The sequence below is a fragment of the Mustela lutreola genome, chromosome 6 (assembly GCF_030435805.1).
Source record: "Mustela lutreola isolate mMusLut2 chromosome 6, mMusLut2.pri, whole genome shotgun sequence".
Classification (NCBI taxonomy): domain Eukaryota; kingdom Metazoa; phylum Chordata; class Mammalia; order Carnivora; family Mustelidae; genus Mustela; species Mustela lutreola.
Genome location: NC_081295.1, coordinates 43919443 through 43940107, shown reverse-complemented (window position 1 = coordinate 43940107; position 20665 = coordinate 43919443).

The following is a 20665-nucleotide window of genomic DNA, read 5'->3' as shown; positions in this document are numbered from 1 at the left end:
CAAATATCTACTTATAAAAATTGTCTATATGATGTCCACAAACATGATTGGCACTCAGTAAATGCTAGCTCCTCTTCCTCATTTTACCTTCTTCTTTTCTCTCTCCAACTAAAACAAAAGAAAAGAAACAATTTTTTCCTGTTTTCTACATTATCCTCATGTTAAAAACTACAGAATGACTTTTACAGTAGTTATAATCTCTTAAATTTTTTTTTTTGATATGAGAGAGTAAGAGTAAACATCTTTACAAATAGATAATGCACAGATAGTTCTGTATTTTTCTGGGGATAATTCTATGACCACAGTTAAATCTCTGAAATATATCAGAAAGTTGATTTTTATTGGAAATGCTTTCAGAGAAGGTATATGTTCTATTTCATCCAACCACTCTGTGTAAAAGCATTGAGTTTGGTAATACATCTGTCAACCCAAGGTTGCCTGAGAACAGTTCCCTTCACAATAGACCATGGCACTCATTACTGTGAGTATTTTATGTCTTTTGCAGGAGAGAATTTGTTTATGCTCTTTTTTAAAAAACAGTTTTATAATTACAGTCTAAAGAAAATGCTTTTACATTTTTCCTCCTCTAAAATGCAATAAGCTTCCTAGCCATTTGGGATAGTTAAATCTTCTTGATCTTTGATTTCATAATAATTTTCTCCTTCCCAATTCCTAGGAATTAAATTACTTTTTAAAAACAGTTCTTATAAGCTCCCTTGAATAAGTCAATCTCATTATGAAAAGTTTTCATGTGAAAATTAGTAACCATATCCTTAGTAGTTAACTTAATCCCTATATTTTAAAAAATCCCTCTCCCATTTTTTAAATGGAGGTATCATTTTTGTTTTATTGCTAAGTTCCAATTTTGCTCTTCTTCTCTTATTCGGCTATTATATATCTCTTAACATTTTCTTTTTCTTTTCTTTTTAAAGATTTATTATATTTATTTGACAACAAGAGACACAGCAAGAGGGAACACAAGCAGGAGTGGTGGGAGAGGGAAAAGCAGGCTTCCTGCTAAGCAGGAAGCGTGATTGCAGGGCTCGATCCCAGGACCCTGGGATATGACCTGAGTCAAAGGCAGCCACGTAATGACTGGGCCACTCAGGCACCCCTCTTAACATTTTCTTAAAAAATCAGTTTTTATAAGATGAAACCAGAGAGGGAGACAAAGCATAAGAGACTCTTAATTCCAGGAAACAAACTGAGGATTGCTGGGGGATAGGATGGGAGGGATAGGGTGGCCTGGTTTTGGACACTGGGGAGAGTATGTGTTATGGTGAGTGCTGTGAATTGTGTAAGACTGGTGATTCACAGACCTGTACCCCTGAAACTAATAATATATTATATGCTAATTTAAAAAAGTTATAAAGTGGAAAAATAAGAAGAAAGGTAACATCTACTAAGAAAAACCAATTTTTATTTTAATCAAGGTTAAACAGTTATTATTTAAGAAGTCAATTATTCTACAGTGCTTATGAGAAAGAGCAGACCTCTGAATGCTTCATCTTCCTGACTCAAAGTTCTTCTTCTAGAGGAAATTACTTTGAACTCTGTTTGCTCATTATTTTGGTACTATCCATAGCTCGAAAACACTTACTTATGCTATTACTCCTTGAGTTTTCCATTTCAGGCATTACTCATTGACTCCCCTACATGGAAGATGGAAATTTAGTTCTTTTCCCTTCCTGACCTTTCAAACACTGAAGAGAGTTCTGTCACTTGTCTTCTTGTATTAGGACTTAAACCTTTCTTTTGATAGCTTTTTCTGTAGCTTTGAAGTATGTAGTTGTTTAGTTTTGGGGGATCTTGTAGGTCTAAAAACATTCTATTCTACTCCCACAATTATTTTACAATACTTTTAGGTATATAATTTCATGCTGAAAATAATCATTCCTCAAAATTTTCTTCAGCCTTTTTTTTTTTTCTATTGACTTGTTTTCAAGTTCATTGGTTCTTTTTTTGCAGTATTCAACTTGCTGTTATCCTATAACATAAAACATTTTAGATATTTTTAAGTTGTAGAAATTCAATTCAATTCTTTTAAAAAATCTCCACATTTATTTTGAAATTATTCACTCATAAGCATTCATTTATATCAATTAAAAATGTCTATAAAGTTATTTAAAAATCTTTGGCTGAGAATTCCACCCTCTAGGTCAACTAATCATCTCAGTTTCCTGCCTATGTTGTGTTATCCTTCTTAGAATGTCTATTAGCTTATTTTGCATATTGAATATTATGGATGATAGTATAGAAACTTGATTGTCCTCTTCTGAAGAATGTTGGCTGATTACCCGGATCTATGGGGGCTTGGTTCTAAACTTTGTTGGGGTGGATTTATTTTGGTTTTGTCCTTTGTCCAAAGGTTCAGTCCTTAGTTCTGAGATATGGCCTTTAATTCTGAAGTTGTAGATTCTGTGACCTTTTCATTGGAATCTAGGATCTGATCTTGATTGCTGTATTCATGCTACGAGGCAGCTACTGAAATCTCTACTCATTTCTTATCTTTGCACATTAGGTACTTTCTGCTGAGTTCTTAAGGGCCCTGATCTTTGCATGTTCGTTCAGGAGTCAATAACAACTAGAGGGCATTGGAGCTTTCCCTTCTGTAGGCTTTTATGATTCTTCCCTTTGTAATTCTCCTTTCTAGGATTCCCCTTCCAATTTCCCACCACTCTGCTAGCCCCAAACATTGACCTCTTACTCCCTGGGGACTTTCCTTTCTGTTTGGACTCCATTCCTGTGCACCTGGGAAGTACTGTTAGTGGCAACTAGCACTGTAAATGGAAAAATCTGTTAAATGTAGATATGATTAATGTGCTTCCCTTCTGCTTTTCATTGCTTTCTAGTGGCTTTAGAAAGCTACTTCATATTTTGTCCAAAACAGTTATGTTTTAATATTTGTTATTGGCAGAAATGTACATCAAATATAAGCTACATTATCATAACCTAAAGTTAATGAAGGTTTTAGAATAATTAAATGAGATAGATTCACAGAACAGGAACAACACTAACATTGGATTTTAAATATTACTGCTGTTAAAAGATCCTTGGCCATCTATGATGGATATTTTAAAGATCCTTGGCCATCTATGATGGATATTTTTCACTCTTATTGGGTCTCTCCCATTTTCTCTCTGCAAATCTTTTTCTTCTAGTTTCAGGAACTCTAACCTCTGTCTCCCAGTCTTTCATGTGTGAATTAAAAATTCACCCTACTTTATATTTAGCTATTGACTCTATAAGCCAGGACACAGAACTTGGCCTCTTTACTGATTTCCAGATGAACTCCAACTATGGAAAGCTTTTGTGATTTTTTGATGAATACTCTTTACTGAAAATCTTTTGGGTTATGGAGAGCTGTCATGTTTTCTATGTGCAGGGTTTCCATTTAAATATCCTCATGTAAGGTTTTCATCTTTCAAAATGCCTCCTTCCTGTTGTTAGCAGGCATTCTCCCTTCCTCTAACCACTCCCCATCTTCAGGGACCCTGCCCCTCCCTTTCGTATTTTTTTTTTTCTTTTCTGCCTTTATTTTACAGGGCATTTCAGTAAATTCTCTTTGAATGGATGAGGATTCCTCTGGCATCTTACCCTCACTTCTCAGTGACTCACCAAAGTATTTCTTCTGAACACCTAGATGTATATCTTATGAGATATGGTGAGCTCATATTTCTCTGTCTTGTCAAACAGTAGCATTTTTTCCCTATCTTTCAATCTTTGCTTTTCCAGATTATCCTGGGCCTTGTTTGTATTGTATTGTGGTGAAGTGTAGTATATATTAGTTATTTTTGTGTATAAATATGTCTATATAGAAACATGAGAGACTATGGACTCTGAAAAACAATCTGAGGAGTTTGAAGTGGTGGGGGGGTGGGAGGTCGGGGTACCAGGTGGTGGGTATTATAGAGGGCACAGATTGCATGGAGCACTGGGTGTGGTGAAAAAATAATGATACTGTTATGCTGAAAATAAATAAATGAAAAAAAAAGATAAAAAAAAGAAAAGCCATTTCCACTCTTTTTAAGAGATTTGCAAATATATTTTTGGTACTTTGGTGTTTTTTTAATTTTTAATTTTTAATAAACATATATATTTTTATCCCCAGGGGTACAAGTCTGTGAATCACCAGGTTTACACACTTCACAGCACTCACCATAGCACATACCCTCCCCAATGTCCATAACCTCACCCCCCTCTCCCAACCCCCCTCCCCCCAGCAACCCTCAGTTTGTTTTGTGAGATTTAGAGTCACTGTGGTTTGTCTCCCTCCCAATCCCATCTTGTTTCATTTATTCTTCTCCTACCCCCTTAACCACCCATGTTGCATCTCCACTTCCTCATATCAGGGAGATCATATGATAGTTCTCTTTCTCCACTTGACTTACTTTGCTAAGCATGATACCCTCTAGTTCCATCCATGTCATCACAAATGGCAAGATTTCATTTCTTTTGATGGCTGCATAGTATTCCATTGTGTATATATACCACATCTTCTTTATCTATTTATCTGTGGATGGACATCTAGGTTCTTTCCATAGTTTGGCTATTGTAGACATTGCTGCTATAAACATTCAGGTGCACGTGCCCCTTCGGATCACTATGTTTGTATCTTTAGGGTAAATACCCAGTAGTGCAATTGCTGGGTCATAGAACAAATATTGTGAAAATGTCTATGCTACCTAAAGCAATCTATACATTTAATGCAATTCCTATCAACATACCATCCATTTTTTTTTCAAAGAAATGGAACAAATAATCCTAAAATTTATATGGAACCAGAAAAGACCTCGAATAGCCAAAGGGATATTGAAAGAGAAAGCCAAAGTTGGTGGCATCACAATTCCAGACTTCAAGCTCTATTACAAAGCTGTCATCATCAAGACAGCATGGTACTGGCACTAAAACAGACACACAGATCAATGGAACAGAATAGAGAGCTCAGAAGTAGACCTTCAACTGTATGGTCAACTAATCTTTGACAAAGCAGGAAAGAATGTCCAATGGAAAAAAGACAGCCTCCTCAATAAATGGTGTTGGGAAAATTGGACAGCCACATGCAGAAAAATGAAATTGGACCATTTCCTTACACCACACACAAAAATAGACTCAAAATGGATGAAGGACCTCAATGTGTGAAAGGAATCCATCAAAATCCTTGAGGAGAACACAGGCAGCAACCTCTTCGACCTCAGCCACAGCAACATCTTCCTAGGAACATCGCCAAAGGCAAGGGAAGCAAGGGCAAAAATGAACTATTGGGATTTTATCAAGATCAAAAGCTTTTGCACAGCAAAGGAAACAGTTAACAAAACCAAAAGACAACTGACAGAATGGGAAAAGATATTTGCAAATGACATATCAGATAAAGGGCTAGTGTCCAAAATCTATAGAGAACTTAGCAAACTCAACACCCAAAAGAACAAATAATCCAATCAAGAAATGGGCAGAGGGGGGCGCCTGGGTGGCTCGGTGGGTTAAAGCCTCTGCCTTTGGCTCAGGTCATGATCCCAGGGTCCTGGGATCGAGCCCCGCATTGGGCTCTCTGCTCAGCAGGGAGCCTGCTTCCTCCTCTCCCTCTGCCTGCTTCTCTGCCTACTTGTGATCTCTATCTGTCAAATAAATAAATAAAATCTTAAAAAAAAAAAAAAGAAATGGGCAGAGGACATGAACAGACATTTCTACAAAGAAGACATCCAGATGGCCAACAGACACATGAAAAAGTGCTCCATATCACTCAGCATCAGGGAAATACAAATCAAAACCACAATGATATATCACCTCACACCAGTCAGAATGGACAAGTCAGGAAATGACAGATGCTGGCAAGGATGTGGAGAAAGGGGAACCCTCCTACACTGTTGGTAGGAATGCAAGCTGGTGCAACCACTCTGGAAAACAGCATGGAGGTTCCTCAAAATGTTGAAAATAGAACTACCCTATAACCCAGCAATTGCACTACTGGGTATTTACCCTAAAGATACAAACATAGTGATCCGAAGGGGCACGTGCACCTGAATGTTTATAGCAGCAATGTCTACAATAGCCAAACTATGGAAAGAACCTAGATGTCCATCCACAGATAAATAGATAAAGAAGATGTGGTATATATACACAATGGAATACTATGCAGCCATCAAAAGAAATGAAATCTTGCCATTTGTGATGACATGGATGGAACTAGAGGGTATCATGCTTAGCAAAGTAAGTCAAGTGGAGAAAGAGAACTATCATATGATCTCCCTGATATGAGGAAGTGGAGATGCAACATGGGTGGTTAAGGGGGTAGGAGAAGAATAAATGAAACAAGATGGGATTGGGAGGGAGACAAACCATAAGTGACTCTAAATCTCACAAAACAAACTGAGGGTTGCTGGGGGGAGGGGGGTTGGGAGAGGGGGGTGAGGTTATGGACATTGGGGAGGGTATGTGCTATGGTGAGTGCTGTGAAGTGTGTAAACCTGTGATTCACAGACCTGTACCCCTGGGGATAAAAATATATTATATGTTTATAAAAAATTAAAAAATTTAATAAAAAAAGACAACTTACAGAATGGGAGAAGATACTTGCAAACGATATATCAGATAAAGTGTTAGTGTCCAAAATCTATAAAGAACTTAAGTACTTTGGTGTTTTTGAGTCAGTGAGTTGATTTTGGTGAATGATCACAGAACCCTTGATAACTCTATGGTCCCTTTTAGCTCTGGGTCACATTATTCTGTGACTCACTAATGTGAAATAGAAGTACGTAGGCTTTAAAAAAATAAGTAGGCCTTATTTCTATTCTTGGCTATGTAGCTGTTAAATTCTAGGTCACAATATCATGTACTCTCTAATGACTTATTGTTCATACCAGGGAATAATTATACTGTCTTCTTCTTCTTCTTCTTTTTTTTTTTGTCATTTCTTTCTCTTGATACCTCAGTGGTTGGTGATTGTTCCATCTTTATGTGTAACAGTAAGGCAGACCACATGCAGAATGGGAGCACAGAGCTCATACATTTTTGGGGAATATTTGCCTTGGCTACCAATGACTAGGAATCAGGGGGCCTGGGGAGGGGGCTGGTGTGGGCAACAATCAGGTTGCCATGAGACCAAGGGTTGCTCATCCTGAGACTTAGCTTAATTGTCACTGTGGTTTTCTCAGGGTTGGTTAAGGTATTTCTCAAGCACCATAAACTTAAAATGTTTTGTCTACTTTGGTAGAAAACAAACACAATGTTGCTTAGTTTTCTTCTTTTGTTTTAGGCAGAAAGCAGCTCATTTAGGGAGCTAAAATGTCCATTTAGCAACTAGATGCAATAAAGAGCAGTGTAAGGATGCAGAACCAATTTTGTTATTTCTAAATCTGGATGGTCATCAGGACAATATGAAAGAACCTCTTTAAATTGTGAATAATGAAGATGAAGGGCACTTAGGCATCAGTCATCTAATAGATAAGATTTTTGGTTTGTTGGTCATCCAAGAGCTAAGCTAACAACTGTTGTGTACTTACCATGTGCCAGTGCATAATGTGTTTTAGTTCTCAGTTTATTCTCACAATAACCAATGAACTAAGTAGCTTTATTATCCTTAATTTACTGATGAGAGCTAGTCTGAGGAATTACATATAGATAGGCTGAGGATTTGTTGAAAGTCACATATTTCCTAAATGGTGGCACTAGTATTCAAGCGCAGGTGGCCCTATTGTGGGACCTATATAGTAGAGTAGAATGGATACATCAGTTTAATTAGTCATGTTTTGAAAAATGGATGTGGCCAGTTGATTTCTAGATGCCTGCTTCCAACCAAAGGTAGTATCATGTAGAATCTTGTGGGTCTGTTTCTCAGGGCTGCTTTTCCCAAGTCCAAAAGTCTTCACTGTTTTGTATTGCTCACGAAGTTTATCCAAACTGGTCCCTTCTTCCATGCTTTTTGGAGTGATCATCTTATATTTAGAGCTACTTTATTAACTATCGTGTTTCTTTTCTCTCCTCTGTATAAAGCATTTGAGAAATTAAAAGAGAAAGGAAGAATGAATTAGGCAGTAGAAGGGGTTGCCTCTTTTTTTTTGGTTACCCTAGGAAAAATCCTGGATAAGAATGTAGGGTAGGCAGAGAGCCACTGCAAACAGGACTTAGAATGACCTGTGATTTCCCAGTGGAAGGAAGTATTTTAATTGGGAAGCCAATTCAATGCAAATGGCCTGCAGCACTTAACTGTGCCTGCAAGGTTTTGATAGAAACTTGGGTTGTAGTTAATGCTTTGCTGTATGTGCAAAGAATTAGCTTTATTCATTATTCGTTTTAATGGCTTAGATTGCTAGAAATTGTTTTTTTTTCTATTGTCTTCTTTTGTTTTCAACCAGATTTTGGTTTAGCTTCATTATAAAAGCCAAGGAAATGTGCTATTATGTAGTTTTTAATTCAGATTTAATATGTCCATATTATTTGGCCTATTATGTCTTTGTTTGTAGACTTCAGGTCAGGCTTCTTAGATGATGAAACATTTTTCATCTAGGAAACATGCTAATGAATACAGAAAATAATTAGAAATGTCCATCTTTATTGTCAGAATAGAAATCAACAGTAATTAATGCTTTTACCATGAGGTTAATGCAGTATTAATTATAATTGCATCAGGAATACAGGTGTTCCCAAAAGCAAATGACCACTTTGATTCTATGTAGTTTGCTGTTAAAAGGGAACAGTGGTGGCTATGCAGATTGAGCAGAATAAGCAGAGAGGTTAGGTAGACTCAGTCCCTGCCAGACTGCCTTGGCTTGAAATCCAGCTCTGGTATGCATTAACTGTGGAATCCTGAGCAAGGCATTGAACCTTGATGCTATCAGTTTCTTTCTTTATAAAATGAAGGTAATAAAAGTAATACCTCATAGATTGTTGGAATACTTAATACTAAGATAATTTAACATTGTTCTTAAAAGAGTGCTCAGCATATTGTATGCACACAATAGCTTTTAGACAGATAGTAGTAATATAGAAGCTGAGTAGAACTAGATTCTTATATGTGTTATCGTACCTCATCATGGATTATCCTCATGAAATAATCAATTAGCAAGTAACTTTTAATTCCTATAATTCCTATTAATTTCTTCTTTAGGCCACTGCTAAAGCCAATCGCATAAAGTGAGTAAAAAATATCCTAAAAGGAATCACAATTTTATTGATCCTTATTCCTGACTAAGCAGATTTGAGATACCCAGGTAGCTTTTAAACTTGTTCTCAGAGGATCTGATTTAATTGGCCTGGGAAAGATTTTCAGTTATGTCCAGGGTTGGGAATCAGTGATAGGATACATCACAAAGACAAAGCTATATAACTCTCCAGTATCTGTTCATAGGTAAAAAGAGCTGAGGGCTTTATCTTAAGGGCTTCTCTTAAGCTATCCTTTAGGGCAGTTTTTATTGAGGTACAGGTAACATATTAGTACACGGCAAAGATTTTCTTTAGTTTTCATAATTCTATTTTGTTGTGTATGAAATAAATACCAGCAGATTTTCAGACATATGATTTAATGGATATTATTGTTTAGAAATTGACTTAAAGTGAGTGAGTTTAAAAAATGTATTAAGTGACTGATGACATAGATGGTTGTATGGTGCTGGATAGTGTCCCCCCAAATTCGTGTCCTTCTCAGAATCTCAGAATATTTGGTAATAGGGTTGTTGCATATGTAATTAGTTAAGATGAGGTCTTACTAGAGTAGGGTGAGCATTTAATCCATTGAGGACTTATTCCAGTATACCCTTAAAAGTAGAGAAGAAGAGGAAGAAAACTGATAGATACATAGGAAGGATGCTATGGGATAATGGAGGAAGAGACTGGAATGATGCCTCTACAAGCCACGGAATGCTACTAATTGAGGCAGCTACCAAAAGCTAGGAAGAGTCAAGGAAGGCTCCTCCACAAGAGCCTTCAGAAGGACCATGCCCTGCCAACAGCTTTCTGACTTCTAGCCTCCAGAACTACAAGAGAATCAATTTCTGTTGTTTTAATCCACCCAGTTGTAGTACTTTGTTAGTGGGGCTTGAGGAAACTAATACAAGGACAAGGCAAATAAATGAATTGGGAATGTGAATGACTGGAATTGGGGAAATACCACCTTAGGATAAACCTGTTTTCCACATGGCTTACGAGTATTGCTACCATCTGCTTCTGAGGATTTCTGGTAACCTTTCTTGCCATTTTCCCTTTTGCAGGTTATACTTTAGTTCTACTGAGCTGCTCTCAGTTCCTTCCTTCCTTCCTTCCTTCCTTCCTTCCTTCCTTCCTTCCTTCCTTCCTTCTTTCCTTCCTCCCTTCCAGATTTTATTTTATTTTTTTGAGAGAGAGACAGACAGAGATAACAACAGAGGTCATGACTGGGGAGGAGAGGGAGAAGCAGGTTGCCTGTTGAGCAGAGAGCCTAATGCAGGGCTTGATCCCAGGACTCTGAGATCATGACCTGAGCTGAAGGCAGACGCTTAACTGACTGAGCCACCCAGGCACCACAGCTGCTCTCAATTTCTGAGTTTCTTTTACATAAAGGAGATGATAGGTGACATTCCGACATTCACTCTTCCTTTATTACTGACCAGCTCTTGTCATCTAACTCCTCCTTATCCTGCAGATCTCAATTATATATCATTTTTTCCCCCAGAAAGTCTTCCCAAAACCTAGACTAGGTGAATTCTTCTGTTTTATTTGTATATAGCTCTCTCTAATTCTCCTTTCATTATATTCATTGCCCTTTATTGTTGACAATTGTTGAATTGCCTATTTCCTTTGCTAGACACATCTCGTATTTGTTTTGGCCACCATCATTTCTCCAATACCTCATACAGTGTCTGAATGGAGACACTCAAAACTTAATATCCCATGTAAATCCTGGAAAAAGGTGTATTTCCAATTGCCTCCACAGTGTATTATTTATCGATACAAATCTGACATTGAAGTGTTATTGCCATACTCTTTACTATTTGTTATCTCTTGAGGTAGACTTGGGGAAATGAAAAGAGGACTAGACTGAGTCAGACAATATGATGTTTCTTCTTGGTTTTGCCATTAATTAGCTGTGTGATATTAAGAAAACTATCACAATCTCTGGTTCTCAGTTTGTTAACTGAAGGAGATGGACTGGTAGTCATTAAAATCCTTTCCACCTGGTGCTGGGTAAAAAGGAGGGCACATATTGTGTGGAGCACTGAGTGTAGTGCATAAACAATGAATTTTGGAACACTGAAAAAAGATTAAATTAAATTTAAAAAAATCCCTTCCAGACCTGATACAATGTTTCAAGATGGGGCCTTATACTATCTGCTTAGAATTCTAACAACTGTTTTAGCCAGAAGAGCATCATTGTAAAAATGGAAAATTGGTGCTTAGTAGCCATTCCAACCTCCTTCTGATGTGTCTCCTGACCTGCAGAGACTGGAAAGCCAAAAGCTATGTTACAGAGATTCTCTTGGACTTACTGTAAGGAATGTGCTTTGGGTTTGGCTGGTTAGATGGTATTTGGAAGGTGAAAGTGATGTAGAAGCTCCATCTCTTTTAGTAGTTAGTGTTTAGCATTTAGGCTTTTATTTTTTTTTATTTTTTTTATGTCTTTCTATACTTTTTTTTTATTAATTTTTTTATTTTTTATAAACATATATTTTTATCCCCAGGGGTACAGGTCTGTGAATCACCAGGTTTACACACTTCACAGCACTCACCCAAGCACATACCCTCCCCAATGTCCATAATCCCACTCCCTTCTCCCAAACCCCCTCCCCCCAGCAACCCTCAGTTTGTTTTGTGAGATTAAGAGTCACTTATAGTTTGTCTCCCTCCCAATCCCATCTTGTTTCATTTATTCTTCTCCTACCCACTTAAGCCCCCATGTTGCATCACCACTTCCTCATATCAGGGAGATCATATGATAGTTGTCTTTCTCTGCTTGACTTATTTCGCTAAGCATGATACGCTCTAGTTCCATCCATGTTGTTGCAAATGGCAAGATTTCATTTCTTTTGATGGCTGCATAGTATTCCATTGTGTATATATACCACATCTTCTTGATCCAGTCATCTGTTGATGGACATCTAGGTTCTTTCCATAGTTTGGCTATTGTGGACATTGCTGCTATAAACATTCGGGTGCACGTGCCCCTTTGGCTTTTAGTATTTCTACTGCGAAGCCCAGTTGTGAAGTTTTTTTAAAATTTCCTAACACTTTAGCACAGATTTCAGTGTCCAGCAACCAGCTATGTGGCTGTTGGGTGTCACAATACAGGACATGACATCCTTGGTGCATCTATGGATCACAGTGGGCACAGTTAACTCAGGAACTGGCAGCAGCTGCACAGAATCTTTCGATGACATGACTTTGTGATTTTGGCAACTGGGATCTGGTTTGGAGGCAAAGGCTTCCTGACTCTAGAAGAGGGAACAGCTCTTTAGTGGACCTGTTCTATGGTGTGGCTCTGAGAGGTGAATACTCAATCTAAAATCTCTTTCTCCAGCATTCCCAGAGATATAGAAGCTGTTTATTGCTCAGGTCTGAATCCCTTTCTACTTAAACTGGCTTAAGCAGATTTTGTTTTATGCAATGGAATCCTGAAATAAGGGTGGACATTTATGGATCTCAACTCAGAACAAAATAATTTTAATAAGCTTTGTAATTTAATAAGATTCTTTTCCATTTCACTTCAGTTTTACCATTAAGGATGGAGACTTTGCCTGTAAATGTTCACAGTAGAGTCATGATGAAATAATTCCCAATATCTTGCTCCCTGAGAATGTTTTGCTTTATTACCATGGCATGTATACTCTCAGACAAAGTGATCTCATTCTCTATTTTCTGTTTATATGACAGTTCACTTGACAGATTCAAACATGAATAAATCAAGGTCTGTTACCTGTGCTGAGAAAGATCTTGGAGAAGTCTAGCCTTACAAATTATAAGTAAGCAAAAAGGTCATTTTTAATCTTCTTCCTGAGCTGAGGAAGTCCAGGCTATCTACTCCACTCTAAAGCATTGTGATCTATAGCACACACTATGACTGTGTATTTACTGGCCTGAAAAATTGACTAGTTCAGCTTGAGGGTTTGACATACAGGTTAAAGGTCCAAATCTTGCATTTGGGTCAACCTGGGGTGATCTCCCTCGGGTAAATCAGGAAATTATTTGTTAAGAAGTTTAGAGTATCAAGAGAAAAGCCCTTTGAAAATGCTTTTCAAAGGGAACAGCAGAGAAAAACTTGACAGTATATTTCTGGTTAGAAATTAGGTTTTATAGATGTCCTCTTGACCCACCTAATGTCTCCCATGGCTATGTTTTTGTTTTTTTTTCAGGACATCTGTCTGGCCGGGAAGAATAAAAATTCCAGCAAACTAACTATTGGTTGTTTAATCAATATGAATATGAGATTAAACCATTGGACTTTGAAAATATTGTATTTATTAACCCTGGGTGTTTACTGACAAAGACAGGTGAAAAGGATGGGGAACAACTTTGTTCAAAGTATTTAGCTACTTTCGTACACACTTACATATTGTATGAAAGTATATGGAGAGATAATGATGTTCTACATCATCAGTCATCAGGAAAATACAAAACCACAGTGAGACATCAAATTACATCTGTTGGAAGGGCTATTATCAAAAAGACTGGGAATAGCAAGTGTTGTGACGATATGGAGAAAAAGGAATCATTGTGCCCTGCCAGTGGGAATGTAAATGGTGTACCCACTATGGAAATAGTATGGAGGTTCCTCAGAAAACTAAAAGTAGAACTACCATATAATCCAGAAATTCTGCTTCTGAGTATTTATCTGAAGAAAATGAAAATATTAATTCAAGAGGATACATGCACCCCCATGTTCATGGCGATATTCTTTATAATAACCAAGATGTGGAAACAATCTAAGTGTTTATTGATGGATGAATAGATAAAGAAATTGTGAGATTTGTCACACACACACACACACACACACACACACACACACACTGGACTATTACTCAGCCATAAAAAAATGAAATCTTGCCGCTTGTGTGCATGTATAAAACTAAGCTTGTAGATTAGCAGTTACTAGAAGTGGAGGGTGGCACGGGGATGGGAGAAATGAGTGAACTGTTTTTGTTTGTGTTTTTAGTTTAAATAAATTGAAAAAAAAAAGGAAATTTCTATGGTGTCTAGATGAAGAGACAAACTATAACATCTTTGTTTGTTTTGTGCCATTTGACAAATACTTGGATTATCCAAGGTTCAGCTATTGTATTATGTGCTACTATAATACTGTATTTTGGCCAGTAACCCGGATAGTATGATTTTTTTTCTTACTTTATTGATGAGGATGATGAGGTAAAGAGATACTAACAGAAGTTGCTAAGGTCACATAACTGACAAGCAGGTCTGACTCTGACCCTGGGCTCCTTCTGCCACTGCCTGTGATTTTCACACCATATTCCATAGATGCATCAGGCTAACTTGAAAGATTGTAGTAGGTTGTATGCCAATGGGGAAATTAAGAGAGGAGTTGAAATAAGGGTTGAGCCGATGAGTTCCCACCACTTTTAGATTAGAGGAGAATTGCTTTTATTCATTTTAGGTACTAGGATTCTGCAAAGATTTCATTTAAAAAGAGATTTCAAATATAAAAATGTCTGGATAGAAAGTGTTTTCTTGATATTTCTGTTCAGTCACCTTGCTTTTTCTCTTCTCTTGCCTTAAACTTTTCTAAATTATCCTCTTTTTTTGTGGGGAAAGGAAAAAAGAGGTAAAGCAGAGGATGCCTCTGTGGTATGTGAATGGCCATTAGCATGTGAGTGTAGGTTCAGTTCAGTTCAATAAACATTCTTTGCTTACCTAGTCTTCAATATTCTTCTATTCAGTGAATACTGGGGAGTCTGTGCTAGGGACAGAAACACAAAGAACACAAGGTGCCTGTCTTCACCATTGTATGTGTGACTTTGGTGTAGCAGTGTGGAAGGGAACTTCAAGCCCAAGAGAACTTTGGTTGGCCACACTAGCTCCATGATGATATGGATTAGGTAAAGTTTGGCTTTTGTTGACTGTGCCTTCCTGTGTCAACATCCTCACCTCTCACATAGGTGAGATAAGGGCATCCTCTAAGAACAGATCTGAAGAGAAAATAAGAAAAGCAAGGAGGACTGTTGGTGCCTTTCTGCTCTCACCTGAGTTTTGCCAAGAGAACAGAGTTGAAGCTATAATTTGGATGCAAGATACCAATCTTACATGTTTTCTAGGCTGACAACATACCATAGACTGGATGGTCTCACAGTTCCAGAGGCTAGAAGTCCAAGATCAAGGTGTTGGCAGGGTTGGTTTCTTTTCTTTATTTTTTTAACTTTTTAATTTTTAAATTAACATATAATGTATTATTAGCCCCAGGGGTACAGGTCTGTGAATCACCAGGTTTACACACTTCACAGTACTCACCATAGCACATACCCTCCCCAATGTCCATAAGCACACCACCTTCTCCCTAACCCCCTTCCACTGGCAACCCTCAGTTTGTTTTGTGAGATTAAGAGTTTCTTATGGTTTGTTTCCCTCCCAATCCCATCTTGTTTCATTTATTCTTTTCTTACCCCCAAGTCCCCCATGTTGCATCTCCCCTTCCTCATATCAGGGAGATCATATGATAGTTGTCTTTCTCTGATTGATTTTATTCTCTCAGCATAATATCCTCTAGTTCCATCCACATAATCACAAATGGCAAGATTTCATTTCTTTTGATGGCTTCATAGTATTCCACTATATATATACATATATACCACTTTTTCTTTATCCATTCATCTGTTGATGGACATCTAGGTTCTTTCCATACCTTGACTATTTGTGGACATGGCTGCTATAAACATTCAGGTGCATGTCCCCCTTTGGATTACATTTGTATCTTTAGGTAAATACCCAGTACTGTGGCTGCTGCATCATAGGGTAGCTCTATTTTCAACTTTTTGAGGAACCTCCATACTGTCTTCTAGAGTGGCTGCACCAGCTTGCATTCCCATCAACAGTGTAAGAGGGAGGGTTTCCTTTTCTCCACATCCTCACCAATGTCTATCCTTTCCTGATTTGTTAATTTTAGCCATTCTGACTGGTGAAAGGTAGATACCACTAATCAAAACTGTGGTTTTGATTTGTATTTCCCTGATGCCAAGGGATGTTGAGCACTTTTTCATGTGTCTGTTGGCCATTTGGATGTCTTCTTTGCAAGAATGTCTGTTCATGTCTTCTACCCATTTCCTGATTGGATTATTTGTTCTTTGGGTGTTGAGCTTGATATGCTTTTTCAAGATTTTGGATACTAGCCCTTTATCTGATATGCCATTTGCAAATATCTTCTCCCATTCTGTCAGTTGTTTTTTTGTTTTGTTGACTGTTTTCTTTGCTGTGCAAAAGCTTTTGATCTTGAAGAAGTCCTAATAGTTCATTTGCCCTTGCTTCCCTTGCCTTTGACAATGTTTCAAGGAAGAAGTTGTTGCAGCTGAGGTCGAAGAGGTTACTGCCCATGTTTTCCTCAAGGATTTTGATGGATTCCTTTCTCACATTGAGGTCTTTCATCCATTTTGAATCTATGTTTGTGTGTGGTGTAAGGAAATGGTCCAGTTTCATTCTTCTGCATGTGGCTGTCCAATTTTCCCAACACTTGTTGAAGAGACTCTTTTCCTTTGGACATTCTTTCCTGCTTTGTTGAAGATTAGTTGACCATAGAGCTCAGGGTCTATTTCTGGGCTCTCTATTCTGTTCCATTGATCTATGTGTCTGTTTTTGTGCCAGTACCATACTGTCTTGATGATGATAGCTTTGTAACAGAGATCTGTTAAGTCTGGAATTGTGATGCTGTCAACTTTGGCTTTCTTTTTCAACATTCCTCTGGCTATTTGGGGTCTTCTCTGGTTCCATACAAATTTTGGGATTATTTGATCCATTTCTTTAAAAAAAATGATGGTATTTTGATAGGGCTTGCAGTAAATGTGTAGATTGCTTTAGGTAACATCGACATTTTCACAATATTTGTTCTTTTGATCCATGAGCATGGAATGTTTTTCCATTTCTCTGTGTCTTCCTCAATTTTTTTTCATGAGTACTTTATAGTTCTCTGAGTACAGACTCTTTGCTTCTTTGGTTAGGTTTATGCCTAAGTATCTTATGGTTTGGGGTACAATTGTAAATAGGATCAACTCCCTAATTTCTCTTTCTTCTGTCTTGTTGGTGTATAGAAATGCAACTGATTTTTGTGCATTGATTTTAATTCCTGACATTTTACTGAATTCCTGTGCAAGTTCTAGCCAGATTTGAAGTAGAATCTTTTGGGATTTCCACATAAAGTATTATATCATCTGCAAAGAGTGAGAGTTTGACTTCTTCTTTGCTGATTTGGAAGGCTTTAATTTCTTTTTGTTGTCTGATTGCTGAGGATAAGCTTAAGTTTTTACCCGTTGAGAATGATATTCACTGTGGGTTTTTCATAGATGGCTTTGATGATATTGAGTTATGTACCCTCCATCCCTTCACTCTGATGAATTTGATCAAGAAAGGATGCTGTACTTTGTCAAATGCTTTTTCAGCATCTATTGAGAGTATCACATGGTTCTTGTTCTTTAATTTATTAATATATTGTATCACATTGATTGGTTTGTGGATATTGAACCAAACTTGCAGCCCAGGAATAAATCTCACTTGGTCATGGTGATTAAGCCTTTTAATGTACTGTTGTATTTTATCGGTTAGTATTTAGGAGAGAATTTTGACATCTGTGTTCATCAAGGATATTGGTCTCTAATTCTCCTTTTTGATGGGTCCTTGTCTGGTTTTGGGATCAAGGTAATGCTGGCCTCATAAAATGAGTTTGGAAATTCTCCTTCCATTTCTATGTTTTGGAACAGTTTCAGAAGAATAGGTATTAATTCTTCTTTAAATGTTTGGTAGAATTCCCCTGGGAAGCCATCTGGCCCTGGGCTCTTGTTTGTTGGGAGATTTTTGATGACCGGTTCAATCTCCTTACTGGTTATGGGTCTGTTAAGGTTTTCTATTTCTCCCTGGTTCAGTTGTGGTAGTTTATAGGTCTCTAGGACAGTATCCATTTCTCCAGATTGTCAAATTTGCTAGTGTGTAGTTGCTCATAATATGTTCTCATAATTGTTTGTATTTATTTGGTGTTGGTTGTGATCTCTCCTCTTTCATTCATGATTTTATTTATTTGGGTCCTTTCTCTTTCCTTTTGGATAAGTCTGGCCAGGGGTCTATCAATCTTATTAATTCTTTCAAAGAACCAGTTCCTAGGTTCTTTGATCTATTCTACTGTTCTTTTGGTTTCTATTTCATTGATTTCTGCTCTGGTATTTGTGATTTCTCTCCTCCTGCTGGGTTTAGGCTTTCTTTACTGCTCTTTTCCAGCTCCTTTAGGTGTAGGGTTAGTCTGTGTATTTGAGACCTTTTTGTTTCTTGAGAAAGGCTTGTATGGCTATATACTTTCCTCTCAGGACTGCCTTTGCTGTGTCCCAAAGATTTTGAACAGCTGTGCTTTCATTTTCATTTGTTTCCATGCATTTTTTCAATTCTTCTTTAATTTGCTGGTTGACCCATTCATTCCTTAGGAGGATGCTCTTTAGTCTTCATGTATTTGAGTTCTTTCCAGCTTTCCTCTCATGATTGAGTTCTAGCTTCAGAGCACTTTGGTCTGAAAATATGCAAGGAATGATCCCAATCTTTTGGTACTGGTTGAGACTTGATTTGTGACCGAGGATGGGATCTATTCTGGAGAATGTTCCACGTTCACTCGAGAAGAATATGTATTCTGTTGCTTTGGGATGGGATGTTCTAAATATATCTGTGATGTCCATCTGCTCCAGTGTGTCATTTAAAGCCTTTATTTCCTTGTTGGTCTTTTGCTTAGATGGTCCATCCATTTCAATGAGGGGCATGTTAAAGTCCTCTATTGTTATTGTATTATTGTCATGTGTTTCTTTAATTTTGTTATTAATTGGCTTTTATAATTGGCTGCCCCCACTTTGGGGGCATAGATATTTAAAATTGTTAGATCTTCTTGTTGGATGGACCCTCTAAATATGATGTAGTATCCTTCCTCATCTCTTAGTATAGTCTTTGGCTTAACATGTAATTTATCTGATATAAAGATTGCCACCTCAGCTTTCTTTTGATGTCTATTAGCTTGGTAAATTGTTTTCCACCTCCTCATTTTAAAAGTGGAGGTTTCTTTGGGTCTTCAATGAGTTTCTTCCAGACAGCATATTGATGGGTCTTTATTATTTTTTTTTTCTCCTTTTAATTCATTCTAATTTCCCATGTCTTTTGACTGGGGCATTTAGCCTATTTAAGTTCAGAGTAACTATTGAGAGATATGAATTTAGTGTCATTGTATTGCCTGTAAGGTGACTGTTACTGTATATCTCTGTTACTTTCTGGTCTACTACTTTCAGGCTCTGCCTTTGCTTAGAGGACCCCTTTCAATATTTCCTATAGGGCTGCTTTGATGTTTGCAAATGCTTTTAATTTTTGTTTGTCCTGGAAGCTTTTTATCTCTCCTTCTATTTTCAGTGACAGTCTAGTGGGATATAGTATTCTTAGCTGCATATTTTTCTCATTTAGTGCTCTGAATATATCATGCTAGTCCTTTCTGACCTTCCAGTTCTCTGGATAAGTGCTGCCAATCTAGTATTTCTTGCATTGTATGTTACAGACCTCTTGTCCTGAACTGCTTTCAGAATTTTCTCTTTGTCACTAAGACTTGTAAGATTTACTATTAGATGGTGGGGTGTCGACCTATTTTTTATTGATTTTGTGGGTGGTTCTCTGTGCATCCTGGATTTTGATACTTGTTCTTTTTGCCATATTAGGGAAATTCTCTGCTATGATTTGTTCCAATATACCTTCTGCCCCCTATGTCTTTCTTCTTCTTCTGGGATCTCAATCATTCTAATATTGTTTCATCTTATGGTATCACTTATCCCTCAAATTCTCTGCTTATGGTCCAGTAGTTGTTTATTTCTGTTTTTCTCAACTTCTTTATTCTCCATCAGTTGGTCTTCTATATCACTAATTCTCCATTCTGCCTCACTGTCCAAGCAGTAAGAGCCTCCATTTTTTAATTGTATCTCATTAATAGCTTTTTAAAATTTTAACTTGGTTAGATTTTAGTTGTTTTATTTCTCCAGAAAGGGAGAAGTATCTTCTCAGTAGTAGTATCTTCTGTGCTTTATTTGAGCCCAGGTAGCACCTTGATAATTGTCATTCTGAACTCTAGATCTGACATCTTACTAATGTCCATATTGATTAGGTCCCTAGCCATTGGTACTGCCTCTTGTTCTTTTTTTGGTGGTCAGTTTTTCAGCCTTGTCATTTTATCCAGCTAAAAATAGATGAATGGGAGATCAAAATACTAAAAGGGTAGCACCAAGCCCAGAAAAAACATACACTAACCAAATCAGAAAGAGACCTGAATCCAGGAGAAGAAAGTAGGAAAATACACACTCTGGAGTGATGTCCCTCAATGGAGCCAAATTCTAAACATTCTGATTTTGTGCTCCACTGCTCTTCTGCTTGCCAGGAACTGGCCCCTCCCCCCATGGTTTATCTTCCCATATATCACCTTAGATTTACTTCTTTTCCTGTCCTTCCAGACTGTGGTCACTTTTCTTTTCCTAGAATTGCCATT